Below are 10,495 nucleotides of genomic sequence, written 5' to 3' on the forward strand. Positions count from 1 at the left end.
TTTTATTCATAATAACCAGAAACTGAAAATAACCTAGCAGTCCCTCAAGCTAAGAATGGTTATAGAAAATGTAGTACATCTACACAATGGTGTATTACTCAACTGTTAAAATAAAAAAAATGACATCATGAAATTTGCATAAGAATGGATTGAATCAGAAAAAAAATCATCCTGAGTGAGGCAGCCCAGACCCAGAAACTCAAACATGGGATGTATTCACTCATAAGTGAATATCATTTGTAAAGGATATTCATGGTACAATCCACAGACCAAGCAAGGCTAAGTAATAAGGAGGCCTCAAGGGGCAGGGTACACACATGGATTTCTCTGGGAAGGGGAAATAGAATAGATTTTAAGAGTGAAGTGAGGGCAGGTTGGGATGGGGACAGGAGGGATCAGGCGGGTGGATGGAATAGAGGGAGAAAGTTCTGGCAGAGATGACTGGAATTGGAGGGCACTTCGGGGGGCAGTGCAGAAAGCTAGTGCATCAGACACTCCCAGGAATCTCTCAGGATGACTCCAAGTAGTGGGTGATATGGGGCATGAACTGGTCATCTTCTGCACCCAGGCAAGGCTTCCAGTGGTGTGACTGAGACATCAGTCCAGTCACAAAATTGTTGACCTACAATTTGTCCTGCTTTCAAGATGTGCTGGGGTAACAGTGGCATAGAACTTGTGACCAGCTAATAACTGGTTCAACTTGAGATCCACACCTTGAGAAGGAGCCCATGGCTGACACTGCCTGAAGGGCCAGGAACCAGAGGCGGAATCACCAAGAGACCTGGGATAGAACCAAATATGACTGGCAATAAATGAATGAATGAATGAATGAATAACGTCAATGAAATTATATTCTTCTCTCTTCATAGATTGGAGTCTAGCCTAATTATCATGAGAGAGGCTTCATCCAGCAACTTAACTGTTATGTCTACCAATGAAGGAGATGACAAGTCATTAAAATGTATTCCTTTCCAATTATTCAATAATTCTATTATTGTATATGTTCTTGGGGCTATAAGATTTTTGTGGCTGCATGCCAGAAATACCATAAAACGGCTGGAGAGTCCACACAGTTCTACTGTAATTCAGTGAATCAAACTCATCCATGACAGTAAAATCTACAGGGTCGTAGAGAGTGAGAGAGACTGACTCTGGGGACCTTTAACCTTAAATTTGAAAAGTCAAAGGTCTTCCAAAGGGAACTTCTGGAGAGTCTGGGCATGAGATGCAATGAAAACCAAAAGCAAGAAGACTGAGGTTTACATCTAATTAATTTTCCTCCTGCGAAGAAATTCAAGACATCCCCCTTTCCAGTGTTCTGGGAAATATATAGAAGGCTTTGAGGTTTCTAATGTTGTATTTTCCATTTCTTTGCCCAGTGACATCAGCAGCATCCACATGTCATTCAAATCACACTCCCTGCTTAGCACCTCCTAGGGTTAAGCCTTTGGGGGAGTTCTTTTCATAATGAGTGAAAAATAGGACTTGTTTCCAGGAATCTAGTTAGAGAAATATACAAATAAAAAGGAACTTAAGGTTCCATCCACTCTGCTCTGTCAAAATCATGACATAAATGGTTTCCTGTTGGCAGAGTCATATTCTCTGCTCTCAATATTTGTGGATGTTCAGACTATCCCTTTATAAGCTCTCTCAGGGTACCATCTGACAAAGCATCATTTACACAGGCTAGTGCCAAAAGGGTCTGAATGGTTCAAGGAGGGTCTCATTGTTCAAAAAGTTATGCTCCATGACGGCATTCATGGTAGCTTTTTCAAAATCTTATGTGTCTGGATGACTCATTTCAATTCCTACCTGAATGAGCAAGAAAAGGCATTCCAGGCAATCTTTGCAAATATTTCTATTCTGTTAGCATAGATATAAAGAGCTAAAATGAAGGTAGGAGCAGTTGTAGGGGAATATTTTTTTTGTTCTCATGGGAATCTCATTCAAATAAAAAAAAGAGCAACCTTGTACAAAAACCAATTCAAAATTGGATCAACAACCTTAATTTAAAACCCCCAAACACTGAAAATTTCACAAGAAAGCAGGGAATAAACTTCAAGATATTGGTGTAGGCAAAGACTTTCAAGATAGACTATTAATAAATAGCACAGGAACTAGCCCCATGCATCAACAAATGGAGTTATATGAAAATATATTTCTGTACAGTCAGCAGAGTTAAAAGACAGTCTACAGAATGGGATAAAAATCTTTATCTGCTACACTCAGACAAGGGGCATATCCAGAAATTACAAAGAATTACAGAAATGAAGTACCTAAGGAGGAAAACTTCCAATCAACAATAAAGAAATTAATTGAATAGACATCTTTCAAAAAGTAAACAAACAAACAAATGAAGACAAATGGCCAAAAATTACTTTAAAAAGTGTTCAGTATTTGTTGATATCAGGGGGAACACAAATTAAAAGTACTTTGAAATATGTCCTCTTTCCAGCTACCTTCAATTAATTTGACAGCAAATGTTGGAGAGGAGGTGGAGAGGAAGAGCTCTTATTCACTGTTGTGGGGGTGCAAGTTTATAAAGTCATTGCGGAAATAAGTTCAGATATTTCTTAAAAATTTAAATAGTCATATAATATGACTATTTTTTTATCATATGACCCTGATGTTTCAAAGCCTATCATAGAGATGTTTTCACCTCATGTTATTGGTGCTTGATTCACTATAGGAAGAAATTTAAATGAACATAGTCCTCAGCATCTGCCTGGCAACAAGAAGGCAAAGGCAGAAAGCACTGGCGCTATCCCTGCAAGCCACGAGTTCCTGAACTACTCACCTAAGGCCATGCTCAGATCATTTACCTAATAAGAAATTGAGCTCTTGTTTAGTGGTGTGTTGGACAGCATTGGGCCTATTAGCAATGCTCTGTTGTATATTTAATACGTTTGGTTAGCCGTTCCTACTAGAATTTGAAATTAGAATAGAAAAAAGACTATTGTTTAAGATGAGGGTTTCTGTTAACTGTAGCATATTTAATAGAGTCATTTGAACGAAACAAATCATCTCACAAAGGAAAGGGTGGACAAGATAGATCTGAAGTGTTCCAAGTAAGATAGACCAGAGGTTGCTGCTGTGGAACCCAGCAAAGAAGAATGAGAATAAGAAAGGACAGATTCATTTCAAAGTGAAGGAGAGGAAGGGCTTCAGAAGTTCCCAAAAAGACAGCTGAAAGGGGCAGAGAAAAGGATGGGTGAAGCCCAGAAAGATGTGCACTAAGTAACCAGACGTCTAACTGCAGAGCTCCACAGAGGCAGTGAGAAGTTCCATCGGAACAGGAAGCCAGATAGTCCAGGTGAAGAGAGATTGACAGCCCTAATCTATGGGCCAGCCCATGCCCTCACAAACCACAAATTCGCTTGAAAGTTTTGATGGGAAAGTAATTTCTCTGCTGAGCACATCATCAATAGTGGAAAGTAATTCCACTTGTCACCCTGTAAAACTGAGAGTGGGGTTGCTGGGTGCCCTCCCCCACCCCCACACTTGTTTAAACAACACACCTGTTGTTTAAAGCTGTGTCACTCTGGAGGCCAGGGAACAGAGAACACCATTAACCTGCCACAAACCGAAGACAAGAGATAGCCCAGGGATATAGTTGTGAAGAGTGAGGGGCCTTGGTGTTGGCAAGCCAAAAAGTGAAAGTAGTGGGCTGGGTTCAGACAATGACATGTATGCATGGGGAAGGCGACTTCACCCTCAGTTGTCAGGAACAAATCTCATCAGCTGAGGTCACCCTGGGGTTTGACACCCTGAGCCCAGTGTCAAGGGTGGGAATAGCTTTAAAGCTACCTAACTGCCAATTTTGATTATGCATTCTTTTCATTGTTGGACAATCTTTTATTTTCCTTTTCATTTCTCTCTGCATTTCCCATGGGGTTTTTTTTTGCTATACTTTAAGTAATATTTTGAGCTTTATTTTTAAAAAGCTCTTTTGCTTTTAGTTTTTATCTTTGCTATCTTTGTTTTTAAAGGTTCTAATTATTGAGAAATATTTTTACCATTTTTACTTAATTTTCTAAATCTCTTCATGTTTTTGGCTTCACTATACCCTTTTCCTTTCTATTTTTTCCTTTCTTTCATTTTACTTTGCTGCTCAACTACTTTCCCTTTCCCTGAATCACTATCCTAAATGATTTTTAAATCTGTAGCACACTTAACATTAGTTTTGTCATTTCCTGATATATAGTCATTAGTGATATATTTGTGGGCTTTAATCCATTTTAAGTGTGTGGTTTGATGTTGTTCCAGCAATTTGTTTTCTCTACTCTGAGATGTACTCTAAGTTAAGCTCCTCAATAAAAACAGCCACAAACATTCCCAAATAAACCCAGAAATTAAAAATATAAGATACATGTAAAAATAATGATTTTTTTCCTCCAAAACCAATAACTCTTCAACTACTATACTTAAAGATACTAAAATATGCAAAATATTGGATAAAGATGTCAAAAGTTTACTTGTAAAAATGACCAATGATTCCAAAAAGGATACAAATAAGCAGGCAGATAAAATATAGAATCTAGAGAGGAAGTCAATCACTTAGAGGAAGATATCAGTAAAATGAGGAAATCAAGAATATGGATAAGAAAGATAAGAAACATGAAAGAAAAATAGTCAGAAAAGAGATGACAATTTTAAACAGCAGTAGCAACAACAAACAAACATAAATGTAAAATTCAGCAAATCAAAAGAAAAGCACAATTAAAAGCATCATATATTGTCTTGACTAAGCTGAAGAAAGATTAAAGAAGGAGACAAGGTCAAGGAAATGCTACATTAAAAAACTGAAAAAAAAAAAAACAATGAAAGTCACCAATTATCCAAAAACTATAGAATTTATTTAAGAGTTCAAATCTAAGAATCTGTGGAATAGAAGATGAAACTGAGATTTAAAACTAAAGGCATAAAAATTATATTCAATGAAATTATAGCATAATGTTTCCTAAATCTAGATAAAAAGATAGAAATCTCAATATGAGAGACACTTATAAATTCAAATACACATGACCAGCTTGAGTTACACTGATGCTCAAGCTGGATAAGAGCACAATAAAAATGGAAATTGCAATTTGATTTCCCAATGAATATAGTTATAAATTTTTAAAGGTTTATTTATTTATTATGTATATGGTGTGTATATCTGCGGGTCAGAGAAGGCTACCAGATCACATTACAGATGTTTGCGAACCACCATGTGGTTACTGGGAATTGAACTCAGGACCTTTGGAAGAGCAACCAGTGCTCTTAACCTCTGAGCCATCTCTCCAGCACTATAGTTATAATTTTTTTCTTTTTTCTTTTTTTTTGGATTTTTCGAGACAGGGCTTCTCCGTAGCTTTTTGGTTCCTGTCCTGGAACTAGCTCTTGTAGACCAGGCTGGCCTCAAACTCACAGAGATGCGCCTGCCTCTTCTTCCCGAGTGCTGGGATTAAAGGCATGCGCCACCACCGCCTGGCTTATAGTCCTAAATTTTTTAAGTAGAAGCACATTAAGGAGCCAATATACCATAAACAAATTGCTTCCTTCCAGAGATACTGGAATAGTGCATACATACAAATTAATAACTGTAATACAACACATAAACAGACTCAAGGCAGAAATCACACAACTATCTCAATAGATGTAGAAAAGGTCTCCAACAAGATTCACTATTTTTTCATATTAGAAGTCCAGAGGAAACCAAGACTAAAGGAAACATGCGTTTATATAATAAAGATTAGGCACAAGAAATCTATAACAAAGATAGGAGAGAAACCAAAAACCTCCTCTAAAATCAGGAACAAGACAATAGTTCTGACTCTCTTCTTATTTAATATAGCACTCAAAATCTTAGCTAGAAAAATAAGAGAAATAAATAGGATACAAACAGGAGAGGATGATGTAAAATTACCTCCGCGGGTAGGTATTATCCTATACTTAAACAAGCCTGACAAATTCCATCACAAAAACCAATTAAATAAACAATTTGAGCAAAATATCAGAATACAAAATCAACATCTAAAACGAATAGCACACTGGAGAGGTGGCTCAGTGATTAAAAGCACTGATTGCTCTTTCAGAGAACCAGATCCAATTCCCAGCTATCTTATGGAGGCTCACAACCCTTTGTAACTCCATTCCCAAACAGTCCCAAAGGCATTTCATGCACATGGCACACAGACATATATTCAGGCAAACATTCACACTAGTAAAAATTAAAATCTATAAAAAGCCCAAGTCGGTAACTTTTAAAATGTCAGTAATGAACTTACAAGGAAAGATGTAAGGAAAATGATACTATTTGCAACACCCTTAAAATTATCAAGAAATAGGAGCAGTGAAGTGACTCAGGGGGTAGGACAACTTGCTGCCAAGCCTGACAACCTGAGTTTATTCCCCAGAACTCCATGGTATGATGAGAGAACAAATTTCTGACAGTTATTCTCTGACCTCTATACACAGCCCACAAACATAATGCAGACCAAATAAAAGTAAAAAGGTTACATAAAGATGATATCTAAAACTAAACCTTTGAGACATGGAGAAATTGAAAAAGACAAATGACCTTTCATGCTCATGGGTTGGTAGAACTCCTATTGTGAAATGGGTCTGTCACTTAAAGGAACCTATATAGTTATTGCAAGCTCCATCAAAACTCCAATGACATCTTTCACAGGGCTAGAAAAAGCAATCTGAAGGTTCATGGTGAAACATCTCAAATAGATAAAGCATAGAAAGGAGAAAGAGCAGGTATCACAACACCTGCTGGTCAATCATACTGCAGAGCCACAGCACACATCATGGCACAAAACCAGACAAAATGACAGTGGAATAGAATGGAGGGTCATAAATAAACCCACATGGCTACAGGTATCTAATCATGACAAAGGAGTTAAAATTACACCTTGAAAAGCTGATGCAACAAATGGTGCTGGGGAAAGGAGCAAACACATGGAAAGAAGTGAAATGAGGTCTAGAACTTTCATCTTGCAGAAAAGTCAAAGTGTCTCCATAAGAACTGAAATTATAAAACTGTTAGTAGAAAGCAGGAAGAACACGTTATAGCAACAATCTGCAGGGCTCAAATAGCACACAGTGGGGAGAAAACAAAAATGACAGACCTAGTGGTCTAACACCTTTGATTAGAGGGGGCTGGAAATATAGATTATTAAAATTTTATTGCTTTTATTAGCTTTAAAACATTGTTATCATTATTTTAATCGATCAAGAGGGTCCAGTACAAAGGGTTCATGGGTAAGAAAGTGGCTGTGTTATTCACTGATAAGCAGATTTGGAGTAGTTTGAGAAGCTTTGCTTCATACTGTCACATATGATATTGGTGGCATAGAATAGAAGAACACACACACACATACACATGGGGGATGAGAGAGAGAGAGAAAGATGAGTCTTTAGCAATATGTCTTGTTCACAGTTGAATCTGAGCACACTTAGGAGGGCAAATGAGGTCATACGACCCAGATTCAATGAACTTTGCTTTTGCAAAAAATAAATCTTTCAAATATCCTGGGATATTATAGCAGCTTGTTTAAAAATATTAATAGATTAGTATTAATAGGTTAATACTAACAGGCATAGCTAACACATAAACAGACCTAGTAATTTACCATTTTACACCATGGGAAGTTGGGGCATGAAGAATGAGTTCAGTGTTTCTTTCACCAGAGAGGGACAGAACTGGGATTCAAATATAGGCTGTTTGTCTCCATGATCTGTGTTCTCATCCAATAGAATGTACTTCCTCATAGCAAAAAACAAAGATGTAAAGGATATATTTGTACATATAACATAAATGCCACATTTTCTTTGAGACATGAAAAATGCTCATTGAATATTTTGAAATGGCCATATAGATCAACTATAAAAAGAAAATTATGTAAGTCAGACAATTCAAGTATAGCAAAATAATACTAGTTATAAATGGCAAAGATAATGAATGAGAATATGACATTAGTGATGAAATGGGGCCAAAGATCCGACTCAGAGATGAGTAATTCTGAGAGAACAATTTGTAAGTGGAAAACCACAGTTTAAATATGAGAGAAATTGTCTGTCTTTTCAAGCAAACACACACTCAAAACTGACTCAATGAGAGAAAAAAAATGAATATTCCAGCAGTCATCAATGCTTTCCAAGAGATAGTAAAAAGACAATCTTTTTTTTAAAAATCCACAAAGCACAGATGGTTTTTGAGGGTCATCTGAGAAACTCTCAATGAATAGATAAGCAGGGTAATAATTTAAATATTTCTGAGGAAAAAACTGGAATGCTAATATGTTAGATTAGCATAATTCTTTTTAAAGCTCAATTAGAGATCAACTATCCTCAACAAACATCAATTTATTAAAAGGGATGAAAAAAACTACCTTCACGTAAGTAAACCATTAGAATCCAGCAGTATGCTTGCATAAAGGCACGAGCATGGCCAAGCAGAGTTTGGATACTATAGCACATAGTATCATAGGGACTGGATGAAACTTCTGGAGAAGGTACTATGGAACCACCAACTAATAAAGGCACAGTAGGAAATAGTATTTATACATTTAAAAAGAGCAGAAAAATTGATAGCCCTCTAGTAAGTGTGAACAGCTGGGTAGCCTGCATAGCCCCCTGCATGTGCACAACAGTTGTGTACCTTGGTCTGTTTGATGGGCCCCTGGCAGTGGGAACGTGTAGGTAGAAGTTTCTGTCCTACCCTTCCTGAAGCCATTCAGTCCTAACAAAATACACAGATGTTTATATCAACTATAAACTGGTTGGTCTAATAGCTCAGGCTTATTATTAACTAGCTCTTGCAACTTAAATTAACCCACAATTCTTATCTATATTTAGCCATGTGGTTTGGTACCTTACTCAGTGAGGCATTCTCATCTTACTTCCTCTGCATCCGACTGGTGACTACAGACTGAGTCTTTCTTCTTCCCAGAATTCTCCTAGTCTGGTTGCCCTACATTAACTTCCCACCTGGCTACTAGCCAATCTGCATTTTGTTAAACCAATACAAGTGACAAATCTTCACAGAGTACAAAAGCATTAATCCACAGCACTTCCTCCCCTTTTTTCTTTTCAAAACTAGAATGCTGAATCTAATCTCCTTTGTTTAACTTTTTTCCTGACCATTATCCGTATCAATTTGTAACCAACATTCTAAACAAAGACAAACATCCATAATCTGTTTTTGGAATGTGGATGTAGTTTTTTTTAAATTTTTTAATTTTTATTTTTTTGGATGTAGTTTTCTAGGCTACTTCCTGTTGACTGGGGGCACTGATAATCTTATGGGGACCCAAAGAAAATTTAGGATTATAGTCAACTCCTGACTGGAATATTCTTTCAGGCTGGATCATCTCAGCTAGCAGTCTTCAGGCTGTTCTGGATATAGAACTCAGAGAAAACTCCAACAGAGCTCCTCTGAAACATTGGATCATCTTGGCCATGTATTTCCCATTGGAGATTTGCCAGGGGTCTTACAAAATCAAACCTTATTTTTCTTAACCCAGAATGAATCCTTAGCCTCTCACTTCCTGTGGAAACAAAGGCAAAACCTCTTCTTCAAAGTAACATATCTTTTGGTTTAAATTTTAAAGTCAAGGCAGTTTAAAAATATATAGATTGGATTAATTCAGCAACATTTTAATCAAACGTCTGCTAGCAGCTCTTACTCCTTCCTCAGCAGTCAAGCAATTCAAAGACAATAATATACAGTATCCAGACTCTCTGTGTGTTTTCCATTGCTACATGGATTTTTTTTACTCTATTTCTTTTACTTTTATTTTGATTTTTGTTTTTGTTTTTCTTTTAATTTTTTATTGAGAAAAAAAAAGTTTCTGCCTCCTCCCAGCTTCCCATTTCCCTCCCCCTCCTCCCGCCCTCCTCCCCCTCCCCCCACTCCTCTCCCCCTCCCTCTCCAGTCCAAAGTGCAGTCAGGGTTCCCTGCCCTGTGGAAAGTCCAAGGTCCTCCCCACTCCGTCCATGTCTAGGAAGGTGAACATCCAAACTGGCTAGGCTCCCACAAAGCCCGAACATGAAGTAGGATCAAAACCCCGTGCCATTGTCCTTGGCTTCTCATCAGCCCTCATTGTTCGCCATGTTCAGAGAGTCTGGTTTTATCCCATGCTTTTTCAGTTGCAGTCCAGCTGGACTTGGTGAGCTCCCAATAGATCAGCCCCACTGTCTCAGTTGTTTTTTTGAGACAGGGTTTCTCTGTGTATTTTTGACTGTCCTGGATCTCACCCTGCTGACCAGGCTGGCCTCGAACTCACAGAGATCCTCCTGCCTTTGCCTCCCAAGTGCTGGGATTAAAAGTGTGTGCCACCACAGGAATAAGATCTATCCCTGGTGTATGAGCTGCCTTTTGGGAGCCCATTCCCTATGCTCAGCCTGATGCAATGGGGGAGGGAATTGACTCTACCTCAGCTTAATGTGGCAGGCTTTGTTGACTCCCCGTGGGAGGCCCTTTCAGAGGAGTGGATGGGGGTGG

The sequence above is a fragment of the Microtus pennsylvanicus genome, chromosome 3, assembly GCF_037038515.1.
Source record: "Microtus pennsylvanicus isolate mMicPen1 chromosome 3, mMicPen1.hap1, whole genome shotgun sequence".
Classification (NCBI taxonomy): domain Eukaryota; kingdom Metazoa; phylum Chordata; class Mammalia; order Rodentia; family Cricetidae; genus Microtus; species Microtus pennsylvanicus.